Here is a 12,912-nt window from a genome sequence, read left to right on the forward strand (position 1 = left end):
GACAGCAAAACAATATCACTGTACAGTAAATGAGGGATAATGTAGTAGCATTGACAGGCACTCCCACAGCACCCATAGCAACACAACTGGCACCACTATTCACAGTGTGCCTGCCAAGGACACCCTTACTACCATATCATGCATTCACAGAAGGAACCAAACATGAATGGCAATGGCAGATTAACCCCATGGCATCATCTCACCCCAACACACATGCTATGCACAATCTGGTGGTCAAAGAGGAACCACAGCAGCCACACTAGTTCATAATGTCGGGTCCCCAATACTGGCATATATTCAGGTTCCACCAGCACAAATGCATTTAGGAATAATCCTATCTTTATCCAGCAGGCATATCCTGAGGACAGGATTTCACTCTTAGCAAACAAGTAACTGCAATTATTGGATACACCGCTGTTTAGCTAAAATTCAGATTAGATGGTCCTGAACATTATTTTAACCACCTGTAGAAACAATCCCACAAACTGATCAAGAGGATGGAATAGGGAAGAATGGGGTTTTTCCACTCTTTTATTGATAGCCCTGTTGGACTTTGCCACCTAGCGGCAAGCACAGGGAACTTATATCCTTTTTAGAGAATCAACCTGCTTCATCTGCATAAACCCACTCATCTCTACAATTATTTTGGCACTTTGTGGGAGAATTCCCTGCTGTTCTGGCAGCTCTACAGTGGTTGCAGCTGTTGCAGAGGACTCAATATGGCTATAGTAAAATGCCATGCTGTGACGAGGAGTGTCCCTCTACCCTAAAATATATCAGACCCACAGACCCATGCATCTTTCCATAAGAGAGAAACAGGCATGGAATATGTATTGCTATGTGTTTGAATACATTGCTTTGTTATATCACTTGCTTATTCTTTGAAGCACAGAGGTGAGAAACTCTAAAGCACTGTAAATGTCTTGACCTGTTGCCACTTGCTTGGGACTTGAGGATTATTATTATTATTATTATTATTATTATTATTATTATTATTAACTAAATTTGTGTACCAGCCCTCATCCAAGGATCACAGGATGATTCACAATGTAAAACTACAAAATGAAAACACAAAATACATAATAGAAACAAGAACAAAAAGGAAAAGGAAAACAAACCATTAACCCCCTCCCACATACATATTAAAAAGGATATAGAATGATAATCAGCCCAAGGCCTGGTTAAAGAGAAACAATTTCACCTGGTGCCACTGCAGAAAAGGTCCATTCTCATGTTGCCACCCTCCAGACTTCTTATGGAGAAGGCATATGAAGAAGGACCTCAGCTTATGATTGCAGAGCCAGTTCAAATGTGGAGAGATGGTCCTTGAGGTATTACAGTCGTGAGCTGTTCAAGGCTTCAAAGGCCAAAACCAGCACTTTGAATTAGGCCCGGAAACTAATTGGCGGACAGTGCTGCTGGGCTAGGATTGGTGAAATATGCTCAAACCCTCTTGCCCCAATGAACAATCTGGCTGCCCCTTGCCGATCAAGGTCCGTGTAGTGTCCCATTCCAATAATATATCATACATTTTGGATAATAACTTGGTTTTGCCTTCAATTATTTCTATCTGAAATTTAGATTTTTTCTCACTTATCCCTACTTTTTTGTCTTCCATCCATATTGCATTTATTTGATGATACTGCAGCCAGCCTGTTAATTTGTCTTTCAGCATTTCATATGTTCTCAATTTCCTGCCACTTTCTGATCTTATCAGTAGGTCTTCGAAGGTCAATCTTTCTCCTTCCATATTTGCTTTTTTGGTTGTTAAAATGTCAATTGGTGATAACCACCAGGGTGTCTTCCATTCTAAAAGTTTTTTATTTTTCTCCCAAACTTCATATAGTGGCCCTCTAATAATATGACTTGAAAACCCTTTATGTACCTTTTCTTTATTTAGCCACAAGTAGGCATGCCAACCGAACCTATTGTTGAAACCTTCTAGGTCTAACAGGTCGGTGTTTTCCAAATTAATCCAATCTTTGATCCAACAAAGGCAGGAGGCCTCGAAGTATAATTTCAAATTTGGCACCGAGAATCCCCCTCTTTCTTTTCGATCTGTGAGTAATTTGAATCTAATTCTCGGTCTTTTCCCTTGCTATATAAATTTCGAAAGAGTTTTCTGCCAATCCTTAAACATCGTGGAACCTCTAATCACAGGGATGTTTTGGAACAAGAATAACATTCTTGGGAGTCGGTTCATTTTTATTGCCACCATCCTTCCTGCCCACAAAAGTTTCACTCTGTTCCACGTATCTAGATCTTTTTTAATTTCCTTCCATGTTGTCAAGTAATTATCGTGAATTAAGTTTATATTTTTTGTAGTTAGCCAAATTCCTAGATATTTTATTTTTTTAGCCACCTTGATTCCATTCTGTATCTCTAATTTTTCTCTTTCATCTTTTCCCAGATTTTTAGTCAGCATTTTTGTCTTTGATTTATTCAATTTAAAACCGGATAGTTTGTCATATTCTTCTAATATTTCCAGGGCCTTACTGATGCTTTTTTGCGGCTCTTCTAGGGATAACATCAAATCGTCTGCATACGCTTTTAGTTTGTGTTCTTTCGTTCCTACTTTGATCCCTTGAATCTCTGGTGTTGCTCTTATTTTGTTCGTAACTACCTCTAATACCATAATGAACAAAAGCGGGGATAGAGGGCAACCTTGTCTTGTTCCTTTTTCAATTTTAAATGAATTTGTTAAATTGTTGTTTATAATCAATTTGGCAGATTGATTTGTATAGATTGCTTTTATTCCTTCCATAAATTCACCCTCTAGCCCTGCTTTCTCCATGCTTTTTAGTAGGAACGGCCATGAGACATTGTCGAATGCCTTCTCCGCATCGATAAAAATCAGCGCCGCAGGTACTTCATTCTTACACTCCAAATATTCAATGATATTTATGGTATGCCTTACATTGTCTTTGAGTAACCTATTTGGAAGGAATCCTGCTTGATCCTTATGAATTAGATTTGCTAGACATCTTTTGAGTCTACTTGCCATTACCTCTGCGAAGATTTTGTAATCGTTATTTAATAATGATATGGGCCTATAGTTTTTAATACTAAGTTTGTCCGTATCGGGTTTAGGGATCATCATGATCAGACGATGATCTGTTATGATCTCTGAATGTTCTCTGTGGCATTCTCACATTCAGTTTTGTACGATCCTTGCTAGGACATTGTATACAATAGTTGATATATTGATCAACAGAAAAAAACATTTTTAAAAAAAAACAGGTAAGATGATAGTATTTATTGGACCAACTAAAGTACATTACTTGAAAGGAATTGATAGAATTAGCAAAACAAATTGATGCTGTTCTTCATCTTCACCTGGGATTTATTGCCTTTTCCAACTTACCTGTTACGTCATCCATTTTTTGTTTCCATAGATGCATCATGAGCAAGCGTACCATAAAATAATTACATGTAAAAATATGGAGCATTCTTTTTTCTCTATTAGGCTTCACTCCAGGATTTCACCTGACAACCATTTGTTCAGCATTAATGAAAAAGTGGCCCTAGGGATGTACAGCTGCACACATATAGAGAACACATGAAATTTCATTTCAACACCCTTTAAGTTACTGATTTCAAAATGGTCAACATGCATTTCTCTTACTGACTATGCTAAAACTGTTGCCTGCCTGATGCTTGCTTGGGTGTAATTTGCTTTCTGTTTCAAAGTGAAGCTGTTACATACTGTACTTCTTTTTCCTTTCCATCTGTGTTTCACTTTATGAACCTCTCTGCTTTGTAGCTATTCTTTTTATCACCTATGGGAAACCGCCTCCAGTATACAATTTATGCTAGATTCATTATGATGAATTAGCAGTTATTATTTTTCTTTTATATGCCAGAAAGTTCCACTGGACTTCTAAAGTGTTTTTTTAAACTCCCCCATGGATATTAACTTTGTGTGTCAGCCTTTCCATTACTAATGCTTTCTAAAAAGTTTGGAAGCATTCAATGAGTTTAATGAGACCTCCTCTTTCCAACTTTTTGCAGTTTTCATTCTTGCAGTTCCTCTTTTTAATGCCTATGGACACCACTTGATGCAGTTTCTCCAATTAGATTCTGAAAGGAAACCAACAGTAGACTCCTATGAACATTTACACAGAAGTATGGTAATTCCTACCGAGTTCAGTGGGATTATCTCCTAATTGTGTATAAATTAAGTGTGTATTCTTGATCCTCCTTGAGCAGGCACCCTGTTTTCCCCCAATGTGAACCCTGAACAAAAGCCCCAGCATACTTATGTCTAACTTATGGTAAGTCCATTGATTTCAGTGGTACATAGCTAGGGTTGACTTTTGCTGGAGTTGCACCCACAGTGTTTCTGATACAATGTTTTTGAGTCTGTCAATTGATTCTATCCTGTTAAATTTTTTGCTTTTGCAAAGCTAGCTGATCTGAAATGTAGTTCTTTACAAACCCTAGAAAGCGTGCAAAAGAGACACTACTGTTATTTAAAAATGTGTACAAATCAGAGAGGGACATTTTTATACTGCAGGAGGTTTGGGTGTGTTCCAGAGAGACAGCAGAAAAAAACAACAAAAAGGACTTTGGAATTCAAAGTCCCTCTGATTATCATCAAAAAATTTACTCTGATTACCATCAAAAAAAAAATTTCCCAGCTGCAGACTCCACCTTGCTTCATGCCATGCCCCAAATAAAACCTCTCCTTATCATTTCTTCCAACTTTCATTCCAGCCAGGCCAGTTCTATTTCAAAGTTGAAAGCTAGTTCCTGTAGAGAAGCCTGGCTAGTTTGCAATCCAAGACAGTTAAGAGTTATATGCCTGATTTAGCATGTTTTTACTTGAAGAGGAGAACTTGCGAGCGAGTTCTATACATACGCTTGCACTGTATCACACATTGAAGAATCTATCTTTTCTCTCCCCACTTTTTTTTTGCAGCATGTTTAACCCCTGTCCTTTCATATATTCTATTACTGATTTTTATTCTGATAGCACACTTTAGTTTCTGAAGTATTGCCAGCCAATGTGAAGAGATGGCACTGACCACATTCACACCATACATTGAAAGATTTTTCTCACTCTTGTCCCTTCTGTCTGCTTCAGTAACCTGCATAGTGATGTCTAGGGCAAACCCCCACATCTCATCTAGAGCTTTGTTGTTGCCTGCCACCCTGATCTCCGAGTTGTATGCGATTCCGGGGGTTAGAGGTGCCTACCCAAAGTTCAATTTCCTTGGAATGATGGAGGGAAAGTGAAGATGGTGGTGTTCTAGAGTCATAGAACTGTAGAGTTGGAAGGGATAAGATACAAAATTTGTTTTCAGTGGTGCTGCCACTGGTGGATGCCTGGTTGGCACTGAATTGTGATAAGGCCTAATCAGCAGCTGCTCCCTGTTTGTGGAAAACTTTGGTGTGGTTGGTTTATGTGTCTCCCTCACTACAGACTTCCATGAGAAATTTTAAAACATTCCTGTTTACCCAAGCATTTGATGTTTTTTTCTTGCATCAAGAGGAAGAGTGAGATTATAAATTAAATAAACAGATAATAATGAAGCTTAAATAAAACAATTTGGCTCAAAGTAAAACAATCCAGAAAGAATGTCAGTAACCAAATAATGTTAAAATAATGTTCAGCAAATGTGGCTGAATAGCATAATAACTGATAGAACATAGTAACATAGAACATAAATTTAACTGGAAAATCAACCGTGCAAGATCTAAAGGGGGGGAAACACACACACTACAACTGATACAGAAAGAAAGCTAAGGAGCTGGGAAAGATGAGCAGCAACTTAGGCCAAGAAATATACAAAATCAGATTAAATGTTTCTGTTTCTAAGAACCAATTTCTTTTGGCTTTTCATCTTGTGCAAAGCACGCACACAATTGTTTTGGTATACTTTCTAGTCAAGGGATACTTTATCACTGTTTTATTACATTTTTATTATCCTATCCCTTCTAGCTTAAGGCAGCATGTGCGACTCCCCTCCATCCCTTTCAGTTCTCAAAACAACTCAGTAACTTAGGTCACGCTGAGAGATCACTATCTCAACCCCACAGTCAGGGCTGATCTAAGACAAGGACAAGATGACAGCCCTCTTCTACTCCGTGTACAGAACCCAAATGGGCTGGCACTTGAATCTTACTTCAAAAATGACAATGGGACACCACCCTCTTCTGCCCCAGAAGACAAGAGGCTAGGTTAGGGGGCACAGGGCAGGCCTTTGTACTCCAAACCTTACTACCACTCACTAATTGGCTTCCGCAGTGGTGTGCAGGGCCAGCACACCCATGAGGTGGACTGAAACAGCTGCCTTGGGTGGCGGAAACCCATGGGGTGGCATCCCTATCCCTGCCACTGCTGTGTGACCCTGATAAGCAAGGCAGGGGTGGTACCTTCCCGTTTCACCTCAGGTGGTGGAATGGGATGGGCTGACCTTGGTGGCGTGCATCACATGAGTAGAGCAATGCATGCTGGGAAACAAGACCTCCGATCACATGACATAAGCTGTGTATGAGCATGGAAATGTCAGAAAGCTGAATCTCCTTGTATTCATTTATCACCAGTGTTGTTGCGCACCTTCCTGCTAGCAACCCCACTTAGGGTTTTTCCCCAGCTGAAACTCGCTGAGACTCAGTTCCGGCACCTCTCAAATGGGCACCATTGCCATTCTAAGAGACTGAGGGAGGTGTTGATAGTGAATTCCAGAAACCCCTTTTTCTAGAAAAATAGCACTGATCCCACTGAAGATAACGCCATCTCCCCAACATGAGAAGTGAATTCTCACAAGTTCAAATGCAGAAGTGCAAAGCCCAGGGGTTTGTTCAAAATTGCATTCTCTCTCTCAAGACACAAAATGATGTTGAAGCAGACTGTCAAGATGAGATTAGGCAAGGCCAGCATGCTATTGAAAATCTACAAGCCATCTGTCTTGGCTACTGTATGCCAAAAAGGAACACTTCATAGAACTTGCCCAGTTTGCAATTCTGCACAACACCTTGACTTTCACCAGATGCACACAGTAGCACAGCTGTGACATGTTGCTAGAAAGAAGAATGGGCAATTCTAAATGAGATCAGGACATGATGTTGACTTTACTATGCCCAGGGGAGAAGGCTGAACCTCCCCACAGTATGGCATTTTAAACTGATATCATTAATTTCATTTGGATCTCATTCCCAAATGTGAAATCAGTCAGTTTCTTTCTCCATCTAGCATCCCAAGCAATCTAGGCAATTTATTCATCAGCCTATTGTAATGACAGGACATGCTTTTGTCCTTATCAATTTGTTTTGTCATCATGGTTTCTCTCAAGGCCAGAAGTAGATATGAACATGGGAGATTTGGCCTATCCACACTAAGCTTTTTTCAAGTGGTATTGTCACTTATTCCCTCCTCACAATGCACATGGCGCTCACCTCTTCTTGTGTTGATACTGCTACTTCTGAATATTTATTACGGGATTTCTCAGATTAGTTTTATGTTGAGTGTTTTGAGTTTGCTTCTACTCATCTATGTGCATCAGCTGCACGGTGTCAAAACTAGCATTGCTGGGGATGGTTTCATTCCCACACAACTGATTTGGCACTCTTTTCCTAACTTTCCTCCCCTACTTCATCTTTAGCCTTACAGTGGATCTTTGAGAAGGAAGTTTTATCCTCTATTTTATTCCCAGAGACCAAACAGTCACATTAATGATAGCCATATACTTAGTGGGGGGTAATACTACTTCACAATGTGCATCTGCACAGCTCTAATAGTTTTCAATAATGTTGCTATTTGTCTGGCTTCCTTGAAAGATGCAGGATGCAACTGATAGCATAATGAACAGTAGGAGGTGGAGAATGAGTGATGGGAGGCAATATATGGAATGGCGTTTGTGAATGTGATACCAAAAGCCTTTAATAGCCGGTTGACTCTACCTTTACTACCTGTGCACACATACTCCTCCCCAACAACTCATGACAATTTCAGTTCTGTTATGGGCACTCAGTTCTATGAGTTCACATTGTGCACCTTAGTTAGGGACAGCACCTCAAAAAAGAAAAATGCATTACCATCAAAACCCCCAAAAAATAAAACTTACTTTTGATGGTCAGCTAAAGCTTATTAATTGACTAACCTGCCCATTAAATTACACTGATTAAAGCTTAAAATTTTTAATTAAAAATAATAATAAAGGTTCACATTTACAAAATAGCAGACAGCAAGACTACATTCACCTCCCAAAGCTGTTTCCCTACTCTTTATTTGAAAAGGTTACATGAGTGCACTTGTGCCTAAGAATCACTTAACCTCTCATTTTTTTGTTTAATGGCAGAGTCAGGTTGTCCCTTGCTATTGCCCCCTACACTAACCAATATATACCCATGATGTTCACACAAACACATTCAACAAAGGCAGCACATCTGGTAGCTGAGGAAGAGTGGCATTCTCTAGCAACAACATATTGTTGGAGAAATGTGGCGTGCCTGCAACTGACGCTCCATTTACAAGGAAGGGTCACTGATTAAAAACAGCTGTATATTTATTGAGCAATATCCTGATCACCTACTGTGATACTACAGATATATGGAAAATATTTTTTTCATTTCTTTATTACTCAGCATTTGCCAAGGCTTCAGCTTTATAATCATGCTATTTGGATGCTCTCCAAGAATAGGTTTTCTAGCCTGTGCCTTATAAACCAGGTAAATAAAAATGTTAAGATCAAAAATTAGCATTGTTAACTTCGAGCTTCAAAATACCTATAGAAAAAAATGTACTAGTTACTAAATAGCTTAACATTGGGAAGAAGACAAAATAGAGCCTTCAGAAAAACTCCAAGAACATTGTCTGAGAGAGGAAGTGAATTAAGTGGATTAAAGCTCCCTTAAAAAAATAACTTTTAAAGTTTGGGAAACAATGAGGAAATGCACTGGGATTAGTGAATAACGGGAAAATGCGCAAACACTCCACAAGCAAAACAGGATGACTGCTCACTTTCATATAATTGCCATGTAAACAAATCAGACCAAATCCTTGATAAAGACTAGACATAGTCTAACCAGTGCTTTTCTCTGGGGGTATGCATATCCCTAAATATTTTGTGAATCTAAGTTTGGCCTCATTGAGGGGCAGTATTTCAATACAAGTAGGAAAATGTGAGTGTGCCCCTAAACATTTTTTTAGATAAAAAGCACTGTTCTAACCACTGCATAAACTTTGTGCAAGCAAATCAGGGTGAATGTTTAATAAGCAGATCCCGCGGATGGGATCCTTAACCAGTTTCTTTTATCCAGAAAAGCAAGTGAAGATCTAGGGAGATACAGTAAATGGAAAAATTGAAAATATGTTTTCTAAAGACCCTCTCAAAGTGCCATAGAGCTCAAGAAAAGGCACTTATCACCTTGGATAAGATTCAAAATGAAGAGGAAAGAAATTTGCCTAGGAAAACAAAAATATAATTCAAGGAAATAAATGTATCAAACACTTCTGAATTTGGAATGGAACACAGCAGAGTTTGACGCAGTTAGGTAATAGACCTAAGCAGTGAATGTTCCAGGTGTGCTATTATTACACCATTGGGATCACTGAAAGAGAAGCAAGGCTACATTTTGTGACTTCTTTCAACTTACTTAGTGCCGGGTGGAAAGAAATAGGCGATGCGATAGGAAGTGTGTTGGAATCAAAAGTATCAGGAGCAGGGGCATAGGAGACCTAGTAACTGCGTAAGAAAGCATACTTTCATTAAGTTTGAGAGGCAGCAGTAGAGCATATGCTTTACATGCACAAGGTCCCTAGTTTAAAATCCAGCCTCTCTAATGAAATGAAATTTCAGTTAGCAGGGCTGAGAAACATATTTCCTGACACCCTAAGCCCACTTTTGTTGTTGTTGTTTAGTCGTGTCTGACACTTCGTGACCCCATGAACCAGAGCACGCCAGGCAGTCCTGTCTTCCACTGCCTCCCGCAGTTTGGTGAAACTCATGCTGGTAGCTTCGAGAACACTGTCCATCCATTTCGTCCTCTGTTGTCCCCTTCTCCTTGTGCCCTCCATCTTTCCCAACATCAGGGTCTTTTCCAGGGAGTCTTCTTTTCTCATGAGGTGGCCAAAGTATTGGAGCCTCAGCTTCATGATCTGTCCTTGCAGTGAGCACTCAGGGCTGATTTCCTTCAGAATGGAGAGGTTTGTTCTTCTTGCAGTCCATGGGACTCTCAAGAGTCTCCTCCAGCACCATAATTCAAAAGCATCAATTCTTCGGTGATCAGCCTTCTTTATGGTAAGCCCACTTACCTGGGAGTAACTCCCACAAGTCAATAGACTCACTCAGTGCTTTTTTTCTAGAAAAATAGGTGTTGGTACTCACCATGAAGTTGTTACAGTAAGTGCCACACTTTTTAACAACAAAAAAAGAGTCGGCATAGTAAGAATTGCACTGTATGGGTAAGGAAGCTTTGTGTGCTCAACCAGAAACCTGGTGTAGTGTAATAGTGTCAGAAATAGCTGTATTTGTATGCATGTGGCCCATAGGATGACTCGAGGAACTGCAGCTGACAACTATCACAGGATTCTGGACATGAAGGGCTTTCTCTTCCAGCTGATTCTTGCTTGGCTAACAAGATAGTAGTGGTTGGTAAGGCAATGCTGCTTACTGAATCGCCCATCACCACTGCTTCTATGGCAGTGTTTCCCAACCTTTTTTGGGCAAAGGCACACTTGTTTCATGAAAAAAATCTCGAGGCACACCACCGCCTATGTGGGGCACGTTACAGCCCCGTGACGTCAGCGCGCAGCGTCACGCCGGGAGGGACGCAGGAAAGTGTAAGTTTCAATTTTTTCCCCTCCCCCTTGCCTTCCTTCTGTGCCAACCGCCAAAAAGCCAAGAATCGCCGCCGCCGCCCCGCCTCTCGCCTCGCCCGCCTCCCTCCGGGGACGGCGCCCCAATCGAAAATTTGACTTTTTTTAAAAAAAAAAATCTTTCGAATTTTTTTATTTTTCCCACGGCACACCAGGCAACATCTCGCGGCACACTAGTGTGCCACGGAACAGTGGTTGAAAAACACTGTTCTATGGCATCCAGGAAGGGTGTAAATGCAGTGAAAGAAGTGCCACATTGGCTCCACTGGTGCTTTTGGCCTGCACCAACCTCACCACCACCTTGCCCCTCCTGGTGCCCCTCAGTGGCACCTGTGATAGGCCAGGTGAGCAGTGTTGCTCTACCCACTGCTAGTGCAACCAGGGCTTCCTGAGCTCTGCTGGGTTTCTACACCATTATTCTTTGCTTCTGAGTTGCAATCTCCAATCGTGCCTCTTTTTTGCCCTTTAGCTCTGGCTACTGGCTTGCCCAACTGCTCCTGGTTTGTAACTCATCAGGCCTGGACTTGACAATTTAAGCTACATCATAGGCTTTATAAACAAGAAGCCCTGTATTGGGCAAACTGTTGGGGGAAATATAAATCACCCACCCATGTGGGAAAATTAATAAAGGACTTGGCTGGATCCTTACATCCAAAGCACAGGCTAAACACACTCTCCAGTAAGAGAGCCCCAGCAAGGTTTAAAAGACACAAAATATGCAGCACAGAGAAGCGTGGGAATAAAAGGCTGTTAGAGTTTAGTTTGATTACACTGCTCCCGTTTCTACCCTGCTTTCAGTAAACAGACCGCACCATTAGTAAGTTTCAATGGTTTTACTTACAAACTCTAAAGATCATATTCATGTGTTATTCCATACAGCAGCAAAAAGAACACATACAGAAAATTCTTGGGTTACAAAATACAGAAAAGTACTTCTGAGCATGCAGTCTGGGCTTGAAGTGGGCAAGCCCAAATATGTGGTCTGGTTGGCTTCACATGGTGTAAGAGAGTAGACGAAGAAGCTTGTCTTCCTTCTTCACCAGAGGTGAGGCGGCATGAGCTAACTGAGTTTAGCTGAGTTCTATGGTCTTTCATGCATTAACTAGGCCTAAGCTTGCTAGTTATATTTGACTGCAATTTCCCACACAAACCACATTCTCTTAAGTCTTCTCCACCCCACCTATGAAATGGTAATGATAATTGTGGACTGTACTATAGGTCCACTGAGATAACATGTATGAAGTATTTTAGCACTTAAGAAAAGCATTAATTAAACACTAAACCAAAGCTTATAGAAAAGAGGCATTCAAAACAAGCCTGAAACTGACCTGCTATAAGTTTTCATTCTGAAGACGAAGTACGGTATAACTGACAGCAGCTAAAAAGCCCAACTGTAATATTGGATATGGTTACTAATTAGCTATCCAACATTTGCAGATGTTCAGATTAATTCAAATACTGTCTCTCCTTGAAACCTAATGACACCTTATTTGTTGTAAGCACAATCCTAACATTCAGATTAGGCTCCATCTTCAATAGCTAGAGCCCTCCACTCAAAGCCTCTTCAGTGGACTTAAAATTTAAATATAAATGAGGTTTCCCAAATCAATAAAAAATAAAAAGAAATGTCATTTTTTAGTTTAAGGCAGCTAACATGAAAACTATCATATTAGCAGTCACTGGGGCCAACTTACCATGTGTTTTGTATAGCTAAAAATGAGCAACTGGTATTTCAAATGCTACCAGGGTAGGGTGAGGAAAGGGGCAATGGGAGCTAAGGAGCCAACTGCTGTATTCTTGGACCCACTCTTTTCTCCCATCAGTGGTCTAAAAACTCTAAATGTATTTTGCTGCACAAACTGAATGGTCAAGTTTCATAATAAAGGTAACACCATCTAGTTTTAAGGCCTTTACAGTCATGGAACTCAGGCATATTATTATATACAAATCCCAAAGAGAAATACAATAATAAATGTGGGATAAAGCTAACCATCTAAAAACTTTCCTTTCCCCCTATATGAAATGATGAAAAAACTATTCACTATATGTTGATTAAAATTTGGTGCAGCACCAAAATTCCAACAGAACTG

The 12,912-nt window shown here is 40.2% G+C and overlaps 1 protein-coding gene across 1 annotated transcript in view; it reads right to left on the reverse strand.

Annotated features, from left to right (window-relative positions):
* The window catches only part of SPRTN (SprT-like N-terminal domain), a 227,694-nt gene extending 217,010 nt beyond the window's left edge, over window positions 1-10,684 (reverse strand). Inside the window, exon 1 of the mRNA XM_082215076.1 lies at window positions 10,636-10,684. The gene's annotated coding sequence lies outside the window, so the exon portion shown is untranslated. The remainder of the gene's footprint in view (window positions 1-10,635) is intronic.
* Between the last annotated feature and the right edge of the window lie 2,228 nt (window positions 10,685-12,912).

This window comes from Podarcis vaucheri (assembly GCF_965113315.1).
Source record: "Podarcis vaucheri genome assembly, chromosome: 3".
Taxonomy (NCBI): domain Eukaryota; kingdom Metazoa; phylum Chordata; class Lepidosauria; order Squamata; family Lacertidae; genus Podarcis; species Podarcis vaucheri.